The following is a 22,970-nucleotide window of genomic DNA, read 5'->3' as shown; positions in this document are numbered from 1 at the left end:
TTCTCCAGTTCTTTTCCATTTTCTTGGGGAATAGTTTTTGGATAATTTTGGGAATGTGTTCCGAAAATTCGACAGCCCAGTATCGGGACAGTTTCTCATCTGTTTTTTCTATCTATCTTTGTTCTCCATCTCCCCTTTCTGTTTAGTGTTTAAGGTCTCTTTGTTTCTTCTTCCTCCCTGTGCATTCCTGAAGGCCGGCCGATGTTTGTGATACGTAATGGGTAACTGGGTGACAGGCAACTACCAGCCATGGGTCGATAGGTAGGGTTTGCATGTACCTCCTGGTACAAAACAGGGCCACGGTGATTGCTGAGCTGTTACCTTACCAACTGCCAATTGGTCCATGTGTTCGGAAAGTGGCATGAGTTGTGAACAGTCACCTAAGGTGGGTGAGCCTCCCTCTCAGGGCCCCCAGTTGGAAAGAGTATGCCATTGAAGATGCTGGCAATCATTGAGAACTTTTTTTACAATGAACCCATCACCATCTTAGTCTGTATCTACTAAACGTAAATGCAATGAGGCCAAAGATTCAGGCTCCACCAGCTGCACCTCAGGTCTTCATGGTGTCATGTACGAAAGAAAATAATTCCTTTTCTATGGTTAATCTTGTATTATTCAGAAAGGTGTTCATGCAATTGCAGGCCCTGTGAAATCTTGTTCTTGCTTACGTAATGTGACTTTGCTTCTGGGGATCAATTGTGATTTTTAAGCCCAACAACTGCTTACAGCTTCCCTCCTCCACAGCTATCCACAGCTCCACATGCTAAGTCACAATCTAGAACTACTTATGTATATAGCAATATGCCTTTTACATTGTATACCCGTTCCTGTCATAAAGTTAGTAATGATGAAAAAATACATGTATGGATTAGAGGACTTGGTGTACTTGCTGAAAATATAACTCTAACTGGTGATGTAACTCTGTACTATAATAATTAATAAAGTGTGAACTGTAGCATCGGCCACTAACCGGACAAGGGTACATCTCGAACCGGGGGCTCAAGGATGCAACAGTTTTAAAAAAATTAACAAATATCGCACACTGAATTTTTCATGTACTGTTATTCACACTTGGCTACTTGATGGTCTGACTGAGGGAGAAATCCATGCTTATCTCTCTGATCAGGGCACCACTGGAGTCCTCCAGTAACAAAAATGATTGATATGAACATAGTGCTCACATGCAGTCATTTTGTAACATTTGATTGACTGGTGCTTCCCTTAAAGGCTGTGAAGTGATCACGGTCCAACCATATGTTCCAAACAAGTATTATAACCACCTTCACATGCCCTTTGAAAACGTGGCCAAATGTGTTACTTGGAATTGAAGAGCTCACAAGGGTGATTACCAACTTCCTCCTCCCCATTGTATCAATTGTTATGGTGATCATAGTGCCTCATCCCATGAATACTCCATGTATCTCAATGAGCAGGCCATACAGGAGATCTGGGTGAATGAAAAACTACCTTACCCTGTCACATGCAAGTTGGTACCTAGTCATAAGCCCTGCATTATACCATTTGGCACTTGTAGTACTGTTCTTACTACACCCTGATCCAAGAAGGAGCAGACTTGCAACCCACAGTTCAGTACTGCAGCTGTGAAATTGTAGAGTATCACATAAGCATCCCTGTCTCCTTCTCCTACAGGTGCACAACAAGCCACCAAATCGTGGCCCCTGGCAGCAAAATCACGTGCTACACAACTGGTAGGCTGTAAAAGACAAAAGGAATACTCCCACGAAGACTTCCTACATCCCTCCAGCTAACATAGATCTGAGTCTTCATCTGCCAACTACAAAGGCTCTAAGAAATCAATCAAAGGCAAACAGTCTTCTTTTCTTCCCCAACATGGAGATCTTGTTCAATGGTGTCACCGCATGATACCCCCACCTGGCCAACCTCCATTTTTGCCAGTGCACACTGTCTAACATTTTTCTGTCCTGGAGTCCCCAGGCTGACCCAGGTAGAGTGCCGACACCTCTGTACGTCTTGTGGAACAGGGTTCTCCAGCCTCTTCACCCTGTAGCAGTGAGTCTTTGAAGTATGTCACTTGGCAGCTGTTGAGGTGACTATCCTTCATTTGTTTCCCCTCCCCCCCCCCCCCCCCAATCTACTCGAATGGAACAGCTGCTCTTGGCACTGCAACATGTGCTTGTTTTCTGCCTCCAAGAAACAAAATTGCGTACTCGTGACTGCTTCGACCTCTCATTTACTTCCAGTTCAGTCAACGTATATTCCATCATGTGTATGTGTGTGTGTGGGTGAAGGGGGGGGGGAGGCATGCTGGTCATCTAGGATGGCATTCATAGCCAAGCCATCTCATTGAACACCCGTCTGCAAGCTGTTGCAGTCTGGATTTTCCTTCCTCGTTTCAGCTTTTCTCTTTGTAATGTCTGCATGCTTCCATCATTCACTGTCACCACAACAGTCAGCCCCTTCACCCCTTTTTTGCTGCTTGGCAGCTATAACGCTCACCATCCCCTTTGGGGCTCTTTGAGAACCTGTCAAAGAGGTTCGTTCTTGGTTGACCTTTTGTCAGCTCAAACTCGTATGTCTTAACACTGGAGCACCCAAGTTGCTTTCAGACTGCATGCGCACCTATTCCTACTCGGACATCTTGTTCTCTGCTCAGCTTGCCCGTCATCTCATGTGGTCCATTCTCTCTGACACATACTGGAGCTACCATTTCCTGTGTGCTATCTGTTTGCTGACTCCTGTCCCAACTGAGACCTGCTCTTGGCGTTTTTAATTGTCATACTCTACTGTATTCATTATATAGGGGTATATATATGAGAGTCATTCAAATGAAACCTGGCCATTGCGTCTACCTTTGCCTTACATTTAAGGTGGCACTATGTAACAGTGTGTATGGTGGCGTCATCTATTGTTAGTGCATACCTGCCAACTCTCCCGATTTAGGCGCGAGACTCCAGATTTTCCACTTTTTCTCCCGCCTCCCGATTATTCCAGTATTCTCCCGATTTTTACTATCTATCGTCAAACTTATGATATTTGTTTTGAAAACCCGCCATTTCAGTTTTTTTTTTTTTTTTTTTTTCGCCAGTTGCCGGAATTCGTTGCGTATTAGTCGAACTTAATCGATACATATCAAAGTTTATAGAAATCATGACGTCACGCGCGATTTATATATCGATATTTATTTTTCCTCTTTCCTGCGCATTTTGTCAAAGATGTGCCCGTGTCCCGTAGTGCACAGTGTTCTGCTTGGACGTGTGTTGATGCATATTGTCGTAGTGTTTTTATTTGGAGGTTTGTTTTTAAACATGGCCAAAAAATATAACTCCGTCTTCTTAAAACAATTTTCGGAACAGTTTCCGTGCATTATCGAGTAGAGGAAAGGCCCATTGTTCGCTTTTTTTACCGTTTGCCGATGTGATATTTGTGTATCACATGGTGGAAAAAGTGATGTTTCGAAACATCTGGAAACAAAAAGCACCGAGACAATTTGAAGTGCGTCAATAACAATAAAAAACTGGAATTCAGCGTCAAAAGTGAAAGTGATGGAGTGATAAATGCTGAATATTTCTTTCAATTTTTATTTTAGAACATAATTTGCCGATTAATTGCGCTGACCATGCGAGTCACCTGTTCTGGAAAATGTTCCCGGATAGCAGTATAGCGAAAAAATACAGCTGCGGAATGACAAAAACTGTCGCAATTATCGGAGAAATGGCAAAAATGGAAAAAGAAGAAATCGTAGACATTTTGAAAAATGGCCATTTTCTATTGCAACGGTTGGTATCCCATAGTTGTTTATAATGAGACGACCCAAGAAATTGAAAGTACCTTATTATCTCTCCCCAACTTAAAAGGAGATTCCACCGGTGTCAACATAGGAACACTTCTTCTCAACACACTGAAGGAATGTAATATTCCACTCAGTAACTGTTTGTCAATAGGTTATGACAATGCCCCTGTAATGGTTGGAATGAAAAACGGAGTTGCAGATCTCTTGAAAAATCATATGCCTAACCTCTTTGTTGTTAGTTGTCCCTGCCATTTGTTAAATTTGGCAGCAAAAAAGGGAGCTGTATGTCTGCCATTCCAGATTGATGACTATTTACTGGACATATATTATTTTCCTGCAAAAGAGTACAGAGAGAAAGGAGAAACTGAAAGAATTTCAGAAATTATATGATGTCAAGATGAAGAAAATATTGAAGCATGTGTGCACCCGTTGGCTTTCTATGAGCAAATGTTTACTTCGGTTACTGGAACAGTGGAAGCCTTTGACGAGCCTGCTCAATTATGAAGTGAAGTCTGGTAACAATGATCAGCTTGGGTGTCTCCAAACTTATCATATACCAAAGGTGAAACAGTCACCAATTGATAGTAGTGCCTCTTCAAGAAAAAGAGTTAGTGAATTGCGAATTTCATGTTCATCTACATCAAAAATAAGTAAACAGGATTCCCCAATTAAGTACAACCTGTCTCGTGAAGAAAGGATTTTTACGTTTATGTCATCAGATTTAAATATGGCTTTGTGTCTGTTTTTGTCAAATGTTATACCTACATTTGACAAAACAAATTTAATTTTGCAGTCAAGTGTACCTCACATCCATTTACTGCAAGATCTGCTGCTGGCCACATTAAGAATTTGATGTCTAAATTTGTACTACCTACAGTGATAAAATCCTGTTCTCCTTTTGAGGTTGATTACCACAGCAGAAGAAACCAGAAGGACAATTGTGATTTGGTCATTGGCAGTTGTACTTCTCAACTTGTGGATTGCCTCAAGCATGATGAGATGGTGGAATTCTTCTCATCTGTTCGGAAATACTTAATTGCCACCTGTGACTACATGGTTCACAAATTCCCATTGAAGAGTGAAATGCTGAGGAATGCAACAGTTGTGCAAATCAGATCTGCTTCCGATGCATCCTTTTCTACCCTAAAGTATTTTGTGGAAAAGTTTCCAGTGTTATTGAATGCAGATGCAGGTAAACAGCAAGATACCATGGATGAATTACAATCCCAGTTTTGCGCATTTCAGATATATGATATACTGGATGAAATCTTAAGGGAAGAAAGAATTGATGTGGAGTGGTCTCTGATAGGAAAACTAAGAAATAGAGATGGGAGCCTAAATTTTGACAAATTAATTCGTGTTATGTTGGGTATTCTAACGGTCTCTCATAGTAATGCAGAATGTGAGTGGATATTTAGTCAAGTAACTAAAACAAGGACACAGTTTAGATCATCTACCGGTGATGAAAATTTGGAGAGATTGTTGACAGTAAAATCAAGACTACAGGGTGACTGCTTTCAGCAAACCTTCAACAAAGAATTTCTCAGAAAGGCTAAGTCTTCGACATTCAGTTCCTTAAATCAATAGAAATGAGAAGTGTTTCGTGAAAAGATAATTATACCTGTGTGTTACCATATTTCCTCCATCCTCAATATGTATTGAAAATTTAATTAAGGAGGAAATGATAGACCTTGATGTGAACGGATAACAACATTGTTAAATAAGTGAGGACACTAATGTGTATTATCTCGAAACATTTTAAGAGTGAACTACTATTTTATGTGGTTACTGGTTTAGTTTGTTAGTACATCATCATTATTCAGATTCTGCAATGTTTCCTACTGCAGAAGCAGCTTCTACTTCACCTGTGAGAAGAAAGGTGTTGTACATGTTCTCATGATTGTTTCAATGTTTCTCGCTAATACTGAATACCAATAGGCTACATAGCTAGAGTTAAATATGAGAATTTTACGAATTTCTGTAATGACATAGTTTCCCTGAAAATGTGTAATACTAGCTAACTTTGAACATGCAGAGATATAACATGTGAAATCTTACGAGTAGAAAGTAGATGCTGCCCCTGAAAAATAAAAAAGAAGTGGTTGTGTTAAGATTCAGCATACACCGGAGAACCAGTTGGCAAGCCTATTTTTACAGTTTTCATGTGTCACAAAACAGTATGGTGGATGCTATTTTACGGCAATCATACTTTTTTTCCTAATGCCAAAAATCGTCCCAGCCTAACAGCAATTAGCTGGGCGAAACTACAAATAAGGGTTACAGAATCAACATTTTGGGTATTTCCAATGTTTCTATATGTTTTTTACGCACTATATAGCTTTGTGGCGCCTTAAAGGAGAACTTTTCAGTTGTCTTAGGTGTATACAAAAATGAGCCACAGCTTTTTGATCTTTCATATCTCCTGATTTCTCCCGATTTTTAAAACTGAATCTCCTAATTTTTGGTTTTTGAAGGTTGGCAGATATGGTAGTTTGTCTGATGCGTGCACACTGATGTTGCATAGCGCCAGTATGGTTTCACGCCAAAGAAAAGGTGGTCACACAAGTTACATGTACAGTCGTGGAAAAACGAGCGAGACCCCTCGCCTTTTCGTTATGCTGATCCGCACGGCTTTAAAGTCTGCTACACAGCATAACAGGCAAGGCGACGAAGTGCTACCAACATATCATGCACACGCGTGAAATTGAAAAACTATTCTAACATTCTCAGACTGTTTTCAATAATGCTGATTAGTGTATTCCATTTTTACCGATTTAGGTGACGAAATCCTAACATGAAAATAGCTACGACAATTACGGAAGATGAGGGCCGCATAAATAATTCCACCTACTCTTTATTCGAAATGTTCTAGTTGCAGTCGATACATCAGCATATTAATCGTAGCTACGCTTTCGATCTAAATCACGTTTACAGGAATGCAAATAAAATCCATGGTAATTCAGAGCCCAGTATTAATACCACCGCGTTTTAAAAGTGCGAGCATTCCCATTGCTAGCTAGCTTAAGAAACACTTCGGCTAATAAACGTTATCTTGCTGTGGCGAGTCTAATGGAGGATTCGAAACATTGTAGAGTACGTTTGGCAGCTATGTCGTCATTTATTTCCTGGGGTGGTGCAGAATTATTCTACTAAATTTTGCTGGCTAATAACATTATTTTGTTGTTTCTATAAACAGCCCGAATGCGTGTCACATAAGCGGTGACATAAAGGTAGAAAATTCATGTTTTTGAGTCCAGAAAGCTCTTTGCAACAGAAACTGCAGATCATTTTGCCATTTTCATTGCGAAATTGCCGGCTTATTCATGTCTGGGGAAGTAATAGAGGACTGTTTTCCTGGGTTGCCTGCTAGTGTAGTGAAAGGGAGGTCTGGTTTACTTTCGGTTCTAATCTCGATGGAGGCAGAATATCAGTAAAGCAATTTTAAGTTCTCGCGCCCCCAATAAGTTTTATTGCTACCTTTATTCTATACTGGCGCCCTGTTGATGTCAATACGAAACTCTTGCAGACTTTCATACCTGTTACTGCCTACTTTTTCTGCTTCTGTCAGTAATTGAATTTACTTAAGTGTGGCACTGAATGATTTTTAACTGAATTTCGTTATGAATTTTCAACACTGCTAAATTTGCACACTTTCATGGTAGGTCAGCAACATTAATCCACTCTGACTGGTCTGAATGCTGACACAGACCGTTTCTCGGCTGAATGCCCATAATATTTTTCTGATTCGTAACTATCTTGGGTACTCTGTCGTACTAAAACAGTTATGTTATCTCGACAAGCGGAAATTCATTTTTGTTAGTACAGTTCATACAAATTAGCGTTTCTTCTTTCATTTATATCTTGTATTTACGTGTTTTCTTTAACACACTATTCAGCATTAATATACTCTTAAACAAGATTGAAAACAGTCTGACAAAGTTCGGAAACTTTTTAAATTTCATTCCTGTGCATAGTATGTTGGTAGCACTTCGTCTCCTTGCCTGTTATGCTGTGCAGCAGACTTTAAAGCTGTGCGGATCAGCATAACGAAAAGGCGAGGGGTCTCGCTCGTTTTGTCCACGACTGTACATCTGCATCATGCTCCGCAAGTCACCCACCTAATGGTGTGTGGTGGAGGGTACTTCCGGTACCACTATTTGGTCACTCCAACCCTGTTCCACTCGCAAATAGTGTGTGGGGAGAATGGTTGTTGGTAAGCCTCTGCATTGGCTCTAATTTGTCGAATTTTCTCCTCATGGTCAATACATGAGATTTAGGTGGGAGGGAGATGGGTTGAAGTAATATGTTACCTGACTCCTCCTGAAAAGTGCTGTCCTGAAATTACAATTGTAAATCTCTCCGTGATGGACAACACCTCTCTTGTAACATCTGCCAGGGTTGTTTGTTTAGCATCTCCGTAATGCTGTTTTGCCAGGTGAACGAACCCGTGATGAAACACGCCATTCATTGTTGGATCTTCTCTATCTCCTCTATCAGCCCTACCTGATAGGGATCCCAGATAGATGAACAATACTCGAAAATTGGGTGAACAAGTGACTTATAAGCCACTACTTTCATGGATGAGTTAAATTTCATTAAGATTCTTCCAATGAATCTGAATCTGGTGTGTGCTTTTCGCACTATCTGTTTTATAGGGTCATTCCACTTAAGGTCGCTGTGGATAGTTAGGCCTAGATGTTTTACAGCAGACTCTCTCTCCAGCTGTTTGTCACCAACAGTGTAGCTGTACAGTGGTGGATTTATTTTCATATGTATGCGCAATATGTTACATTTATTTACGTTCAGGGCCAACTGCCAGAGACTGCACCATTCATCAATTCTCTGCAGGTTGTTCTGCAAATGCTTACTATCTTCTGGCATTTCTACTTTGGTATAAACAAGTGCATCATTTGCGAATAGCCTTAAAGAGCATCCGACACTTTCTAGTAGATCATTCGTATATTTTGTAAATAGCGACAGTCCTCTCTCACTTCCCTGTGGTACTCCAGATATTACCTTTACATCTGTCTATTTAGTTCCGTTCAGGTTAAGAGCTATGTGTTGAGTTCTGTTTGCAAGAAAGTCTTGAATCCAATCGCAGGTCTGCTCCGATACTCCTTAAGCCCGTATGTTTTTCAGTATACGGCAGTGTGGGATGGTGCCAAATGCCTTACTGAGATCAAGGAACACGGCATCAACCTGAGCGCCACTGCACTGTGGATCTCGTGGAGGAACAGCGAGCCGAGTTTCGCAGGATCTCTGTTTGCGAAATCCATGTTGATTTTTATAGAGGAGACGTTCATTTTCCAAAAACGTCATAATTTTTGAGCATAAAACATGTTGCATAATTCTACAACATGTTGACATCAATGATATTGGTCTGTAATTGTGTGGATATGTTTTACGGCCTTTCTCAAAAATGACCTGTGCTTTTTTGCAGTTTTAGGTAACTTTCATTCCTCAAGTGATCTACGATAAATTATTGTTAGGAGGAGAGCAAGTTCTTTCGCATAATTTTTATAGTATCTTATAGGGATCTCATCTGGTCATGAAGTCTTTCCACTACTAAGCGATTGTACCTGCTTTTCAATTCCGCGATCGGTAATCTCAATATCTGCCATTTCAACGTTCGCACGACGATTGAAAGGAGGGACAGTGTTACGATCTTCCATGGTGAAACAACTTCAGAAGACCGAATTCAGTATTTCGACCTTCTCTCTGTTACCTTCCATTTCGGTGCCAGTGTGGTCGCCGAGAGAACGAATAATGATTTTGATCCACTTACTGATTTTACATACGACCAAAATCTCTTACGGTTTTTACTCAGGTCGGTTGACAATATCTTACTTTCGAAATCACTGAACGCTTCTTTCATTTCTCTCCTTATGCTCATTTTCTCTCTGTTCAGCTTTTTGCCAGCTAGATTTTTACTTCTCTTGAATATGAGATGAAGTGCTCTTTGTTTACGTAGCACTTTTCTAACATGGCCATTAAACCATGGTCGATCTTTCCTATCCCTTAAAACCTTATTTGGAACATATTTGTCTAGGGCATATTGAACTATGCCTATGAGATAAGCTTGTCATAAATAATAAATTCCTCATATTATCACATGTCCACACAGAAATTTCCTATGTACAGGTCTGTCTAGCTCGTGAACAACTTTCTCCATAATTTCTATTTCATGTTTTTTTCTCGAAGCTCAGATGTGAAGGCTACTACTTCGTTCACGTGACCTGCATTCCCTGCACCAGCTGAATCTGTAAGCAGTTGTAATCAATCTATGATTTCATTCGGGTCATCATAATATATTTACTCTAGAGGTAGATTGTTCAGTCTTTGTGTTAAACTTCAACCATTTTACCTGCACTATTTGCAGCTTCTACTGCTGGTTTCATTAAATTCTTGTATTTCTCACTCTTTGAGACTTTCATTCATCCTTTTGGGGTCTTATTTGCATTGGTCATCTGTAATGTTTGACAGTATGTTTTTGTATTTTCAGGATATACTTTCCCATGTTCTCAATTTTCAAGAATATTAACTGTAACAGACCACTCATTCTTTCAAATTCCTTATCCTCAACTCTTACTGCATTCTCCTCTGTTAAATCTATTGTTTACTTACCTAACATATATGGTTTTGTCCTGTGACCCCGTATAGTCTGTCCAACTTACATAATACATTTAGTAATAGCCTTTATTCCATCTTCTCCTTTTGTTTTTTCTGCTTCTATTTATAGTGTGAGACAGCTTTTCAAGCCTGTTGGTTACTGGCTTAAACGTTTCTGAGAGTTGCTGGTGTAATTGCAATTGCCCTAACTTTAACAAATGTAGCTTCTATCAAGTAGCCTTCTGTACCACAATGAAATTACACTTTTTTGACAACATGCTGTTGTATACTAAGTCATTTTTGAGACAGTTTACAACTTACATGTACTTTAACACCACTGGTGGTAATGGGAGTGAAGTGCATTAGCTGTCACATTGATGTTCCACACAAATGTTACATTTGCATTGACTCCTTCAATTTACTCATTGACACACAGTTCACATTGCTGTGTTCAAACATTCAACATCTCAACATTTATAGCATGTGCCTTGATACATCTTTCCAGTTCCATTAATTTAGTGTTGTTTGTCTCGATTTTTTATGTCAAATAAATGAATGTGCTTTGTGCCCTCTGAAGAATGAATGTGTGACATACATGCAAATTTGTTCATAGTCTACAGTACACTGATAGCCACTTTTTGATACACATTGAAGTTCAGTCTCTATTGACCCTCATTCAACTTCCTAGTTTTATCAATAACCAGGCAGCCATACTGAGAGCTATTGCAGCAATCCCCACATGTAACGAATTCACTTAGTGACCTGTCAGTTCCTACAGGTGCTTGGTAAATTTGCTTTAAATTCAGATTGTCCTGCTTGAAAGTGATAACAAGGTTGGTGTTATCTTGGACCAACTGCTTTGGGATCCTTGAGAATGTCTTGCTGACATAAAATGTATTGACTTGCATATGGCAGCCATAGCAGAAATATATGCAGATGTCATTCTGATTTTCCATTGAGACATTGCCACATATGTATATGCTGTTTGGCTTTACTTTTTCAGGTGGTGGAATGTCACAGATTTTGCCAACTGTCTGGTTTGTTACTCTCTTAATTCCATGCAAAATCTCCTGCAGTATCCAGTATTTTGACTGAAACAGAATTTTTGAAAAAATATATACTTGCTCAAAGCAGACCCTCACAGGATATGTAAACAGTGTAAGAACCATATTACTCCCCCCCCCCCCCCAAGCATGAATCCCTAATAACCAAAGCACCTGCAATATCAAGAAGTAATCATCCATTTGCCTCATTCTTCCAGTTTCCACATTCATCACTGCAGTAACAGTCACTTACATCACCACCCTTGTGGTGAGATTGTTTCGTCCTTCGTGTTAACTGTTCATTTACATTGGAGTGGAGAGGTTTTTGTAAACTCTTACTTACAGCTGAATATGTAAATAAACTTAACTAAGATGGTAGTTCAACGCCCACATTTGTTGAATGTTCAATCATATACTTCCATCCGCAGCTCATGGTCATAATATACTTCCACCCCCACTAATAAACATAATGCATCATGGAGTTCAACTATGGTTTTTCCAATCGGCAGAGAGTTTGGCGAGCTAACTACAGTAGATTTCTGCACAGTCTCTCATAAAATAGGTAGATATGACTGCCACCTTTGCCAACACTATAGCTCATGTTGTATTGCATAGCTGGCATTCATTAAACCCGTAAAACTCTGTCCCTGTACATCTTTGCATGCTATGTTGTGTGTTGTGTGTGTGTGTGTGTGTGTGTGTGTGTGTGTGTGTGTGTGTGAGTGTGTGTGTGTGTGTGTGTGTGCGTGCGTGCACGCTGCTCTTTGGCGGGTTCATGCTTTGCTACCATGTACCATGGGGCCCTAAACTGTGCAGCATCTTCCCTTCGATGCTGCTTGTCTGTCCTTCTGTTCTTTTTCCCCTCCCTTGGGGAACATGTCTAGGCTGTTTTGCAAATATATACTGTATTTTCAGTAGGCAATACCAGAATATTCTCCACTGTTTTTCGTTCCTTTTATCTTCCTTCAGTCACCTTCGCCTATAATTTCTCCACTTCAGCATTTCACATTCTCCTTTTTCTTCTTCCTTCTTGTGCACTCCTTAAGGCTGGCTCATGTGTCTGACATGTAACAGGTGACTGGGTAACGTATAATTCCCAGCCCCGGGTCAACATGTAGGGTTTGCATGTACCCCCTGATACAGGTCAGGCCCAGGGAGTGGTGATTATCTGATCTGCTAACTTCCCAAATTGCCTATTGGTCCCTCTGTCAGGTGTTCTGGAGGTGTGACCTGAGGTGTGAATGATAAAAAAAAAGTTCAAATGGCTCTGTGCACTATAGGACTTAACTTCTGAGGTCATCAGTCCCCTAGAACTTAGAACTACTTAAACCAAACTAACCTAAGGACATCACACACATCCATGCCCGAGGCAGGATTCGAACCTGCGACTGTAGCGGTCGTGCAGCCCCAGAATGTAGCGCCTAGAACCGCTCAGCCACTCCGTCCGGCATGAATGATCACCTAAGGTGGGTGCACCCCCTTCGGAAGGGGTCTGCCAGCTGGCAGGAGCATGCCATCGGAGATGCTGGCAATCGTGGGGGATTTTCTCGCAATGAGCCAATCATCTTCACAATCAGTAAACAAAATGAGGCGCCACGGTTTCTCGTGGTTTCCCTTTCGGAAGGCGGTCAGTCCTTTGCTACAGTAAATATGTTTATTATTCAGAAAGGTGTTTATGCAATTGCTGAGCATGTGAATCCTGCTCTTATTTACACAATAGCACTTTGCTTTTAGAGATTACATCTGATTCTCAAACACGACTGCTGGCAGTTTTGCTCCTCCATGGCTATTCAGTTCATGTTGAGGCACATCGAATGCTGAATTCTTCATATGGTGTTGTTTACACCAGACTGCTCGATGGTCTGACTAGGCAGAAATCCAAACGTACCTCTCTGATCAGAGTGTCACTGCAGTCCATCGAGTGATGAAAAAAGTAGATGCCTTCTTAGTGACCACACACACTCTATTTCTCACTTTTGACAGAGTGGTTCTTCCATCAGTGTTCAAAGCAGGTTATGAAGTCATCACAATCAGACCATATATTCTGAATCTGATGCGCTGCTACCAGTGTCATTGTTACAACCACTCTCGAGAGTCCTGTTGACACCCAGCTAAATGTGTAACCTGTGGTAGATACTCTCACGAGGGCAATTGTCCGCCTCCTTCTCCTCCTCCTCACTACATAAACTACAATGGCGACCACTCCTCCTCCTTCTCCTCCTCCTCATTGCATCAACTGCGATGGTGACCATACTGCTTCCTTCCACAGTTGTTCCATGTATCTCAATGAGCGGGCTGTCGAGGAGATCACGGTGAAGGAAAAAAATGCCTTACCCAGTCACTCACAAGTTGTTTGCTAGTCAGGAACCGTGTGTTCTATAATCCGGCACCTACAGTACTGTTCTTGTTACCTTTCCCTCCAGAAAGGACATGGCGACGCAGACATGACACTTCAAATTTAGCGCCGCAGTTCTGAAATTGCCGAGAATCATGGTAGTGTCCCCATCTCCTCCTCCAGCTGTACAACACACTACCGAACTCTCGCCTCATGGGGCGACGTCACCAGCTACACAACTGGCAGGCCAGAAAGGGCAGAAGACTGTCTACATCCCACCAGCCAACCAACATCTGAGCCTTCCTCTGCCAACTGGAAAGACTCAGAAATGTCAAACAAAAGCAAATGATCTTCTCATTTACTGACTCAAAGATCCTCTTCAATGGTTTTGCCATGTGGTACCCTCGCCCGGCCGACCTCCATTATGCCGTTGCACAGCACCAACCATTTATCTTCCCTGGACTCTGCAGAAGGAGAATGCCGACGCTTCTGTAGACCTCTTGGAGCAGGATCCTCCTGCCTCTTGCCCTATAGCAGAGAGTCTTCAAAGGATGGCCTCGGCAGCTGCCGAGGTGACACCTCTTCATTATTTCCTCGTCATGACTCATTTATAATGGGATGTTTGTGGTCTTTTATCCAGCAGAGAGAATTGGAGTGTCCGTTTGTTCTCCACTCTCAGGAGACAAAATTGCGTCCTCACAGCTGCTTTGAGCTCTTGCATTTCTTCCTAGTCTGTCTTGATCTTCACCCCCGCCCTCCCCCAGGATGGCATTCCATCTCGTGGAGAGTCGTGCTGCTCACATGGGACGATGTTCATAGTCAATCCATCTCCCTGAATACCCATCTTCAAACTGTTGCAGTTCGCCTTTTCCTTCCTCGCTTCACATTTTCTCTTTGCATCCCTCCATCATTCGATGTCACCTGTACAGACTTCCTCCAGCTTATTTGTTAGCTATCTCACCCCTTCCTGGTGCTTGGTGACTTCAATGTGCGCCATTGCATTCAGGGTTCTCCCAGAATCTGTCAGAGTGGTGCCCTCTTGCCTGACCTTCTCAGTCAACTTAAACTCTTCTGCCTTAACACAGGAACATCCACATTCCTCTTAGACTATTCCCATTAGGACCTATCCTGCTGCACTGCCTAGCTCTCTGACACGAGCTACCATTTCTGGTGTGTCATCTCGATTGCTGACTCCTGCCCCACATGTGTGCACATCCAAATGGCAGGTTACTAACACTGACTGGAGGCTTTACTCCTCCGTGTCGATCTTCAACAAACATCTTTTCCACAGTTGTGATGACCAGGTAGAGTATCTTACAAACATTGTCCTAATCACCGTAGAATGTCCCATTTGTTGCATTTCCTCTTCACCACGGCATGTCCCAGTCCCTTGGTGAACTGATGGGTGCTGCAATGCAATTCACACATGGTGGTGAGCTCTCCGCGTTTTTAACCATCATCCTACAGTGGCAAACTATATTCTATATAAACAGTTGCGTACACAGTGTTGTGGAATTCTTCGGGAAAGCAAAGAAGTTAGCTGGATTTCGTTCACTAATTCTTTTCATTGTTCCACTTCTTCTTCCTTCGTGTGGGCCAACCTCTTCAGCTCTCTAGGACCAAGGTCCATTCCCGAATTTCCGGCCTGTGAGTAGTAGACGATATCATTGTGGACCCTATTGCTATCTTCAACATTTTGGTCCGTCATTTTGCGGAGTTTTCGAGCTGCTCCCACTATCACCCTGCCTTTCTCAGTCAGAAAGGAGTGGACGTGGCTCGGGCGATATCCCTATCTTCCCAGAATCGTGAGTACAACAATGCCGCATTTACTATGATGGAATTGGATCATGCTCTCACTTCATCCCGATCCTCTGCCGCAGGGCCAAACGATGTTTGCATTCAGCTGTTGCAGCACCTTTCTCTTACAGTCAAGCACTTTCTGCTTTATACAAAACTGCATGTGGGCAGAGGGCACATTTCCCAGATGCTGGCCTGAAGCCACTGTCCTACCCATACCTAAGCCTGGTAAGGACTAATACCTCCCTTCTAGCTATTGCTCCATTTCTCTCAACAGCTGTGTTTGCAAGGTGATGGAACGTATGATCCATGCCCAGCTGATATTTTAGGTCTAGTCTCGCAATTTACTAACCACTGCACAGTGTGGATTTCGACCGCACCATTCTGCAGTTGATCTCATCATTTTGTCCACCAATGTCATGAATAGTTTTCTACTGAAATCCCAGGCTGTGGGCGTGTTTTTCGGTTTGGAGAAATCTTAAGACACCTGGAGCAGGACTGGTATCCTGCATACTGTCTACACATGAGGCTTCCATGGCCACCTGCCCCATTTCTTTCAGGAATTTTTAAAAAACCTTCAATGTACATGTAGATTCTGCCTTCTCATACATCTTTATCCAGGGAAACGGCGTACCTCAGGGTTCTGTCCTGAGCTTCTCCTCTTTACTATCGCCATTAACCTGTCTCCCGCCGGGCATTTCCGGCTCCCTCTTTCGTTGACGATTTTGTCATCTATAGCAACTCTCCAAGGATGTGCCTCATTGACCAGCATCTTCAGTGATTTCTCGATCGTCTTTACTCATGGAGCATCGACTGTGACTTTCGTGTTTCCACTGACAAAACCGTTTGTATGAATTTCTGGCTGTGCAATTGGTTTCTTCCACAGTCTCTACATCTTGCACCTGTTGCTCCTCCATTAATTGAAACTACGAAATTCCTGGGGCTCATGCTCGATAGGAAACTTTTTTGGTCCTTTAATGTGTCTTACCTGGCAGACTGCTGTACACAAGCCCTCCAGAGCGAACCACTCTCCTCTGTTTTTATCAGTCCCTTGTCCATTTGACAATAGACTATTGTTCACTCTGTGCCTCTTATGCTGTCTCAATACTATCCATCATCGTGGCATCCATTTGGCCACTGCTGCCTTTTACACTAGCCTGGTTGAGAGTCTTCGCAGAAGCTGTCCAATTCCCGCTATCCTACCGCCATGACATTCTTCTTAGTAGATATGCTTTGTCTGCCATGCATGGCCACCCATCCTGTCCCTCCTTTTTCGGTAACTCCTTTGATCGCCAGTATGGGGCACATCCCTCATCTCTGTTACCTACTGGAGTTCGTCTTCGGCACTTGCTCTGGCAGCTTAACTTCACACTATGTGCAACTTTCCCTTTGGGTGTAAACGCGTCACTCCTGTGGCTACATGCAGCGACCCATGTTAACCTCGGCCTTCATTCGCTTCATAAGGACACTCCTCCAGCCTCACTCTACTGCCTTCAGTTTCACGACCTTCACATGGAATTTCACAATAGTACCTTTGTGTACACTGATGGCTCTCGGACTGACTGTAGTGTCAGGTGTGCCTTCATTATTGGCACCAACGTTTTTCGGAATTGGCTACCATAATGCTGCTCAGTATTTACAGTACATCTCTTCGCCCTGTATCAGGCTACATAGTACATCAAATCCAGCAACACCAGCTTTCCAATTGAGTCATCTGCTCTGACTCTTTCAGGGCCCTTCAAAGTATCTGTGTGCTGTACAGTGCCCATTTCTTAGTGCAACGGGTCCAGGAAACCTGTCACTTGCTACTGATTGATGGAGCCACTGTGATGTTTGATGGTTCCTGGTCTCATCAGTCTGACAGAAAACACAGCCAGTGATGCTGCTGCGAAAGCTGCAGTCCTTCTACCTTGACCCACTAGGTCTTCCATTTCCTCCTAATCTGTGTTGCCGTCTGTCAGCAGGTGCTGTCACTTTGGCATCACCACTGGTCCTACCTTCATGGGAACAAGCTCCGGGTTATTAAGCCTCTTCCATCAGCTTGGATGATCTCTCAGCCTTCTCACCATGAGATCATTTTTAGCTAGCTTGCATGTTGGGCACTGTCTGTTTAACCATCTCCATTTGTTAAGTGGCACTCCCCCACCACTTTATACTAACTGCACCCAACCTTTGATGGTCCGCCATTTCCTGATGGAATGCCGTTTTTTAAACCACTTACATTCTCGTTTGTGTTTGCCATCTCAGTTAACAGCCATTCCAACTAATGATGCGGGGGCTGCCGAATGAATTTTACTTTTTATCCTTTGTAGCAATATGGCGAAAGCCATATAATTTTTAGTTCATGACCTCCATTTCTCTATGGCTTATTTTATAGACCTTTCTCCACGTGTGTTGTTATCTATCTTCTCTTTGGTCGATTGGGATTGACATGTAGTCGTTTTTAACCCCCCCCCCCCTCTCTCTCTCTCTCTCTCTCTCTCTCTCTCTCTCTCTCTCTCTCCCTCTCCCTCTCCCTCCCTCTGTGCATGTGTGTGTTCGTATTGTACAGTTATGATGTGGTCGGGTATGATCCTAGTTGTTTTCGCGCCCTGAAGCAAAACAAAACAAACACTATGTTGCTAAATATCTTAACTGTACCAAGGAAGTCCCCTACACTAACAGAGTATGATCACCTGCATCGTCAAGGGAGAGCAAACACTTCTGTAGAAAAGGTCAAAAACTGAGCAAACACTTCTGTGGAAAAGGACAAAAACTCAATTGATACATCACATAGTCAACGTCATTCATCCATGGATAGTATTACTCTGGTATCACTAAATTGGTGGTTTTCAGATACTACCTCTGAGGAGAACTCCATGTTCGATATCATACTTAAACCTACTGGTATTCAAGCAGTAGGTTTGCTTGAACAGCATACTGCTGCTACAGCAGGGAGATTTGATACATAACTTGATGTCCTTAGCCTTTGATGTTCCCCTTAGAAGCGAGTGAACTATTTCAGTTGCTGTAGATATATTTTCGTGACCTGTATTACTTTTATTATTATTATTATTTAGCTTCAACTCCTATGTTTCGTCCACGTTTGTGTACTTACTAGGCACAGATCTACACTTCACAAGCTGTATGGTGCATAGAACTGTTGTTTACATCATCCCACGATTTTTTTTTCTTTGTGTGTGTGTGTGTGTGTGTGTGTGTGTGTGTGTGTGTGTCAGTGTCAGTCACCCCAACTTCAATATAATTGGAAATAATAATAGCCTGACAATTTATTAATCCCAATTGTGTTTCGCCTTTTTCTTGTTCTAAGGCCTCATGAATGGGTTCTACAATGTTACAGTTTTGTTATTTTTCTATTATTAAACAGTTCACATCGCGATATTTTATGTAAAAAGGTAATTACTTACGATCTGCAGAACTGCATTTCCTCTCATCTTGTCTGGAGGTCGCAGTACCACTTTTTATTACTGACATACAAGCACAACTTTGCGCTCTGACCTCGTTCACACTATTCACCATGTTTCTCTTTTTTTGTAGCATACTATTGTTATTTTGCCATTCGATATATATCTATTTCATTGGACACTGGTTTTAACAACATAAATGTTGCAACTCCATTACTGTTTCCTCTTCTTTGGCGTGTTTGCCACCTTTTTGCATACCTAACAAAGTATATGTTAAAGGTACAGGATGGTACTGGAGGCAAAGGCGAATGGGATCAGCCTGCCTCCTCCTTGTGCTGCTGATAATTTTGCATGTAATACCACCTATTCCAAGCACCCTTACACCTTGCCCCACTAGTATGAGCATCAGCATCCAGCTAAGAGCAAGCATCCTCTGCCACATGCCCCTGGCCCTACTGCGCCCATTACGTTATGCTACAACAACTAATATGTTCGAAAGGTCGCATACATCAGAATTGTTTAAAATGCCTGTGCATAAAAGAAACGTGTAAGTATTAATCTACCTCTAACTCTCATTATGTTTTGTTGCTATTAGCTCAGCAGCAGGCTGTAGGTTTTTTTTATTATCTGTGCACAGCACACACTTACAGTATTTGCATCCTGACAGTGGCTGATGAAGACATTGACTGAAAGTATTCAGCAACAAAAATAAAAAGTCGGCCACTTTTACATCTCACACCCCATCCCACACCACTCCAATATCCTTGCACCTTCACCTTACCGTACCCCTTCACCCTTCAGCTTTGTCTCTACCACGGCCCCTCTCCAAGCACTTCCCCTTCCTTATTCACCACTTTCCCCTTTTCATACTTTCCACCATTTCCCCCTTACCTCCCTCCAACTCTGAAAATCGTAACTCCCCTTCCCCTACTACCTTAGCCCCCTACCTTTCTCCTTCCTTCCCATCCTCTCATCGATTCCCCGTTGATGAGTAGCATTTCCACCTTCTCTTCGTTGGTGTAAATTCTATTCACACAACTCTTCAACTGACGATGGTTGATGGAATGATGAGTGTGCATTCTACTTAAGTTTACATTTGTCCTCAGTCAACATCAGCATGTCAATGTGTCCCATTACCCCAAGTACATGCAATAAGAGCTGGGAGCATCAACATCAATGGTGCGTTCTGTAATTAATAACGTTGTATTTCAGTGAATGGTACAGTGTGGTTCATTTTTGAACAGGTCTTTAGAAGAGGAAATGAATTACCAAATAAGAAATACAGGATGCCATTTGAAAAAGTCATACCACTGTTGTAAAAAACAAAGCTACAATGAAGGAAATCATGCTGATTGATGTCCTCCTGATGACTAAAGAACATTTGCTTTAAACATTTTGTAATTTGCATCCATACAATCAGTTTTTTAGGGTGGTCAAGATAAGTGGGACACCCTGTATATATATATTAATGACTTCCATTGTACATTCAAAAGACACAAAGCTAGTTCTTGTTACTGAGTCATCTGAGCCATCTCTAACAGGGGTTCACTGGGCCTGTATGCTGTATAACTTGTTCCACCTGGAAACAAGTGTATAAGAAATGTACCTACCGAGGTATCTGACAAGCAATATTTTTTGAACACAAATGACAGCAAACAGTGTAATATAATATTGTGCCTTAACTTGTCACTGAGGAATTTAGGTGCAAGGCCATTTCATTGTTTTCTTCTTGAAGAAAAATTTATTCTGTAAGATACCATTGACACTGTGTGTAACATCCTAAGCACCTAATACTATTAACCAATAAAGTGACAGTCTTCAAACATTTTGCTTAATCACAATGGAAGTATATTTGCTTGGACATTTAGACTAAATGGTATAAAATAATGTGCAAGTATATGTACATGGATCATGTACACTGTCCAGTAAACAAACCTCACCAAAAGTGGAAAGTTTCAATCAGTGGTCCTTTATATTTACTCTTTATCACAAGTTGTATGCATGAAAGAACGAGAGGAGGAGGAAATGATTCTGTGGGGGAAGGATGATAAACATTCAGTGATTTCAACTTCCTGTGCATTATTATACAAGGAACAACATCACTTCCAACCTGGGCAGAAAGCCAGACCAACTTATTTAACTGAATCGCTCAAACAAACAAACACTAGTAGCAGTGAGAAATCTGCAGGACATAGCACATTCTCTCAATTGGCAAACATATATATCTGAAAGAAATGTTATGGGCCAATGCCAAAGATACACCACAGAGATCGACAACTAAAATAAAATAACTTCAAACAGTGCACAAATATTAATATTATTAAATTCCTACAAACAGGTTAACAAAAGTTGAATAGCAGTTTGTACAAGAACAGAGCTGCAAAAGCCAGTATAAAAGACATACCCAGTGAAAATTTGAAATGAGGTATGAGGAACTAAAAGTATTTAATAACCTGGTATTATATCAGGTGGTCATAATTAAACTGACAGTGTTCAGAGTGCTTCAGTGTGGGCATATACATCGCAGAATGCTGAAACATTCTTCATATATTCATTAACCAGTGAGCACATGGAGTAAGCAGAAAAAGTAATAGTTCCACATTCTGGCACTAGGTGAAAATACCACGCTATAAGCAGTCAGAATGTGAAATGTTTCCTGTTTTGATCTTCACATGGTGGTTGCCACTCGGTGACATGTTGTCTTCTTTTGTGAAGCAATTGTTAGGTAAAAGGTTAAAGGGTGTATATGCTCTAGGACAACTGAGAAATCAGAGAAAAACCAGGATTTTTTAAATTCTGGGAATTTTTCATTATGTTAGTTTTCACTAAAATTTTTGTAATTTTGGTTGGTAAGAACTGAGACTCTGACAAAAAAAAAAAATTTACTTTTGCTCGCCACTGCAGAAGAGTACTGCAGCAGTAAAACATAATTGAGAGACTAACACCGACAAAATAAAACTTTAGTTACAAGGAAACTGGGCCATTACAACAATAAAACAATGCACACACAATCATCTGCCAGCAGCAGTGTCAAAGACTATGTAATACTTGATAATAATAAATTGTTACAATATGTCTTTCTTCTGGGCCTCATTTTGATAAGTGTGGTGTAACAACTGGTTGCATTTCTAACAGCTTGTGGGCGAATATTGTGAATGTTGGCTTCAAGAAGCGTTATTTCAAAGTAAATTTCCTTTTACGCAAGATTGATTACATTAAGTATGTGAATGTTCAATGAATTTCTTTAATCAATGCTAAGGACTAGCTGCATAGAAAAAATTTGGACCCAGAAGATCATCCATTTATGCTACTATTTAAAACTTTTCTGTCACATATGTGTTTGATCTTACTTAAAAAGGTAACACACACTTAAAAAAAACACGTTTTGAGGTTAGTCTTTCATATTTATTTTAGTTCTTTTATTGATTATGGATTATGCAGTAATGCTGGCAAAAATTAGTTGTCTTTCACACATAAGTGGCTTTGCTATGGGAAAAGTCAAAGTGTTCAACAGAACATGTATTGCCAGGTAACCCACGGAGTGCCTGTGGCACTGCTGTGAAATTGATAATCGTGCTTGTCAGGAATATTCAGCTGCTGCAATTGAAGCAGGTGCTCTTAAGATCCTGTTTAAACATAGCCTCGAAAGAAAAAACAGCGAAAATTTTCTGACAATACTACACTCCTGGAAATGGAAAAAAAGAACACATTGACACCGGTGTGTCAGACCCACCATACTTGCTCCGGACACTGCGAGAGGGCTGTACAAGCAATGGTCACACGCACGGCACAGCGGACACACCAGGAACCGCGGTGTTGGCCGTCGAATGGCGCTAGCTGCGCAGCATTTGTGCACCGCCGCCGTCAGTGTCAGCCAGTTTGCCGTGGCATACGGAGCTCCATCGCAGTCTTTAACACTGGTAGCATGCCGCGACAGCGTGGACGTGAACCGTATGTGCGGTTGACGGACTTTGAGCGAGGGCGTATAGTGGGCATGCGGGAGGCCGGGT

The 22,970-nt window shown here is 41.6% G+C and overlaps 1 protein-coding gene across 5 annotated transcripts in view; it reads left to right on the top strand.

Moving 5' to 3' along the window:
- The window catches only part of LOC126108969 (zinc finger protein 708-like), a 183,096-nt gene that overhangs the window by 90,354 nt on the left and 69,772 nt on the right, over positions 1 to 22,970 (top strand). The gene's annotated exons all lie outside the window — the stretch shown is intronic.

Source organism: Schistocerca cancellata, chromosome 11 (assembly GCF_023864275.1).
Source record: "Schistocerca cancellata isolate TAMUIC-IGC-003103 chromosome 11, iqSchCanc2.1, whole genome shotgun sequence".
NCBI lineage: Eukaryota > Metazoa > Arthropoda > Insecta > Orthoptera > Acrididae > Schistocerca > Schistocerca cancellata.
The sequence above is the reverse complement of the archived record's forward strand: the minus strand, read 5'-3'. Positions and strand labels throughout refer to the sequence as shown.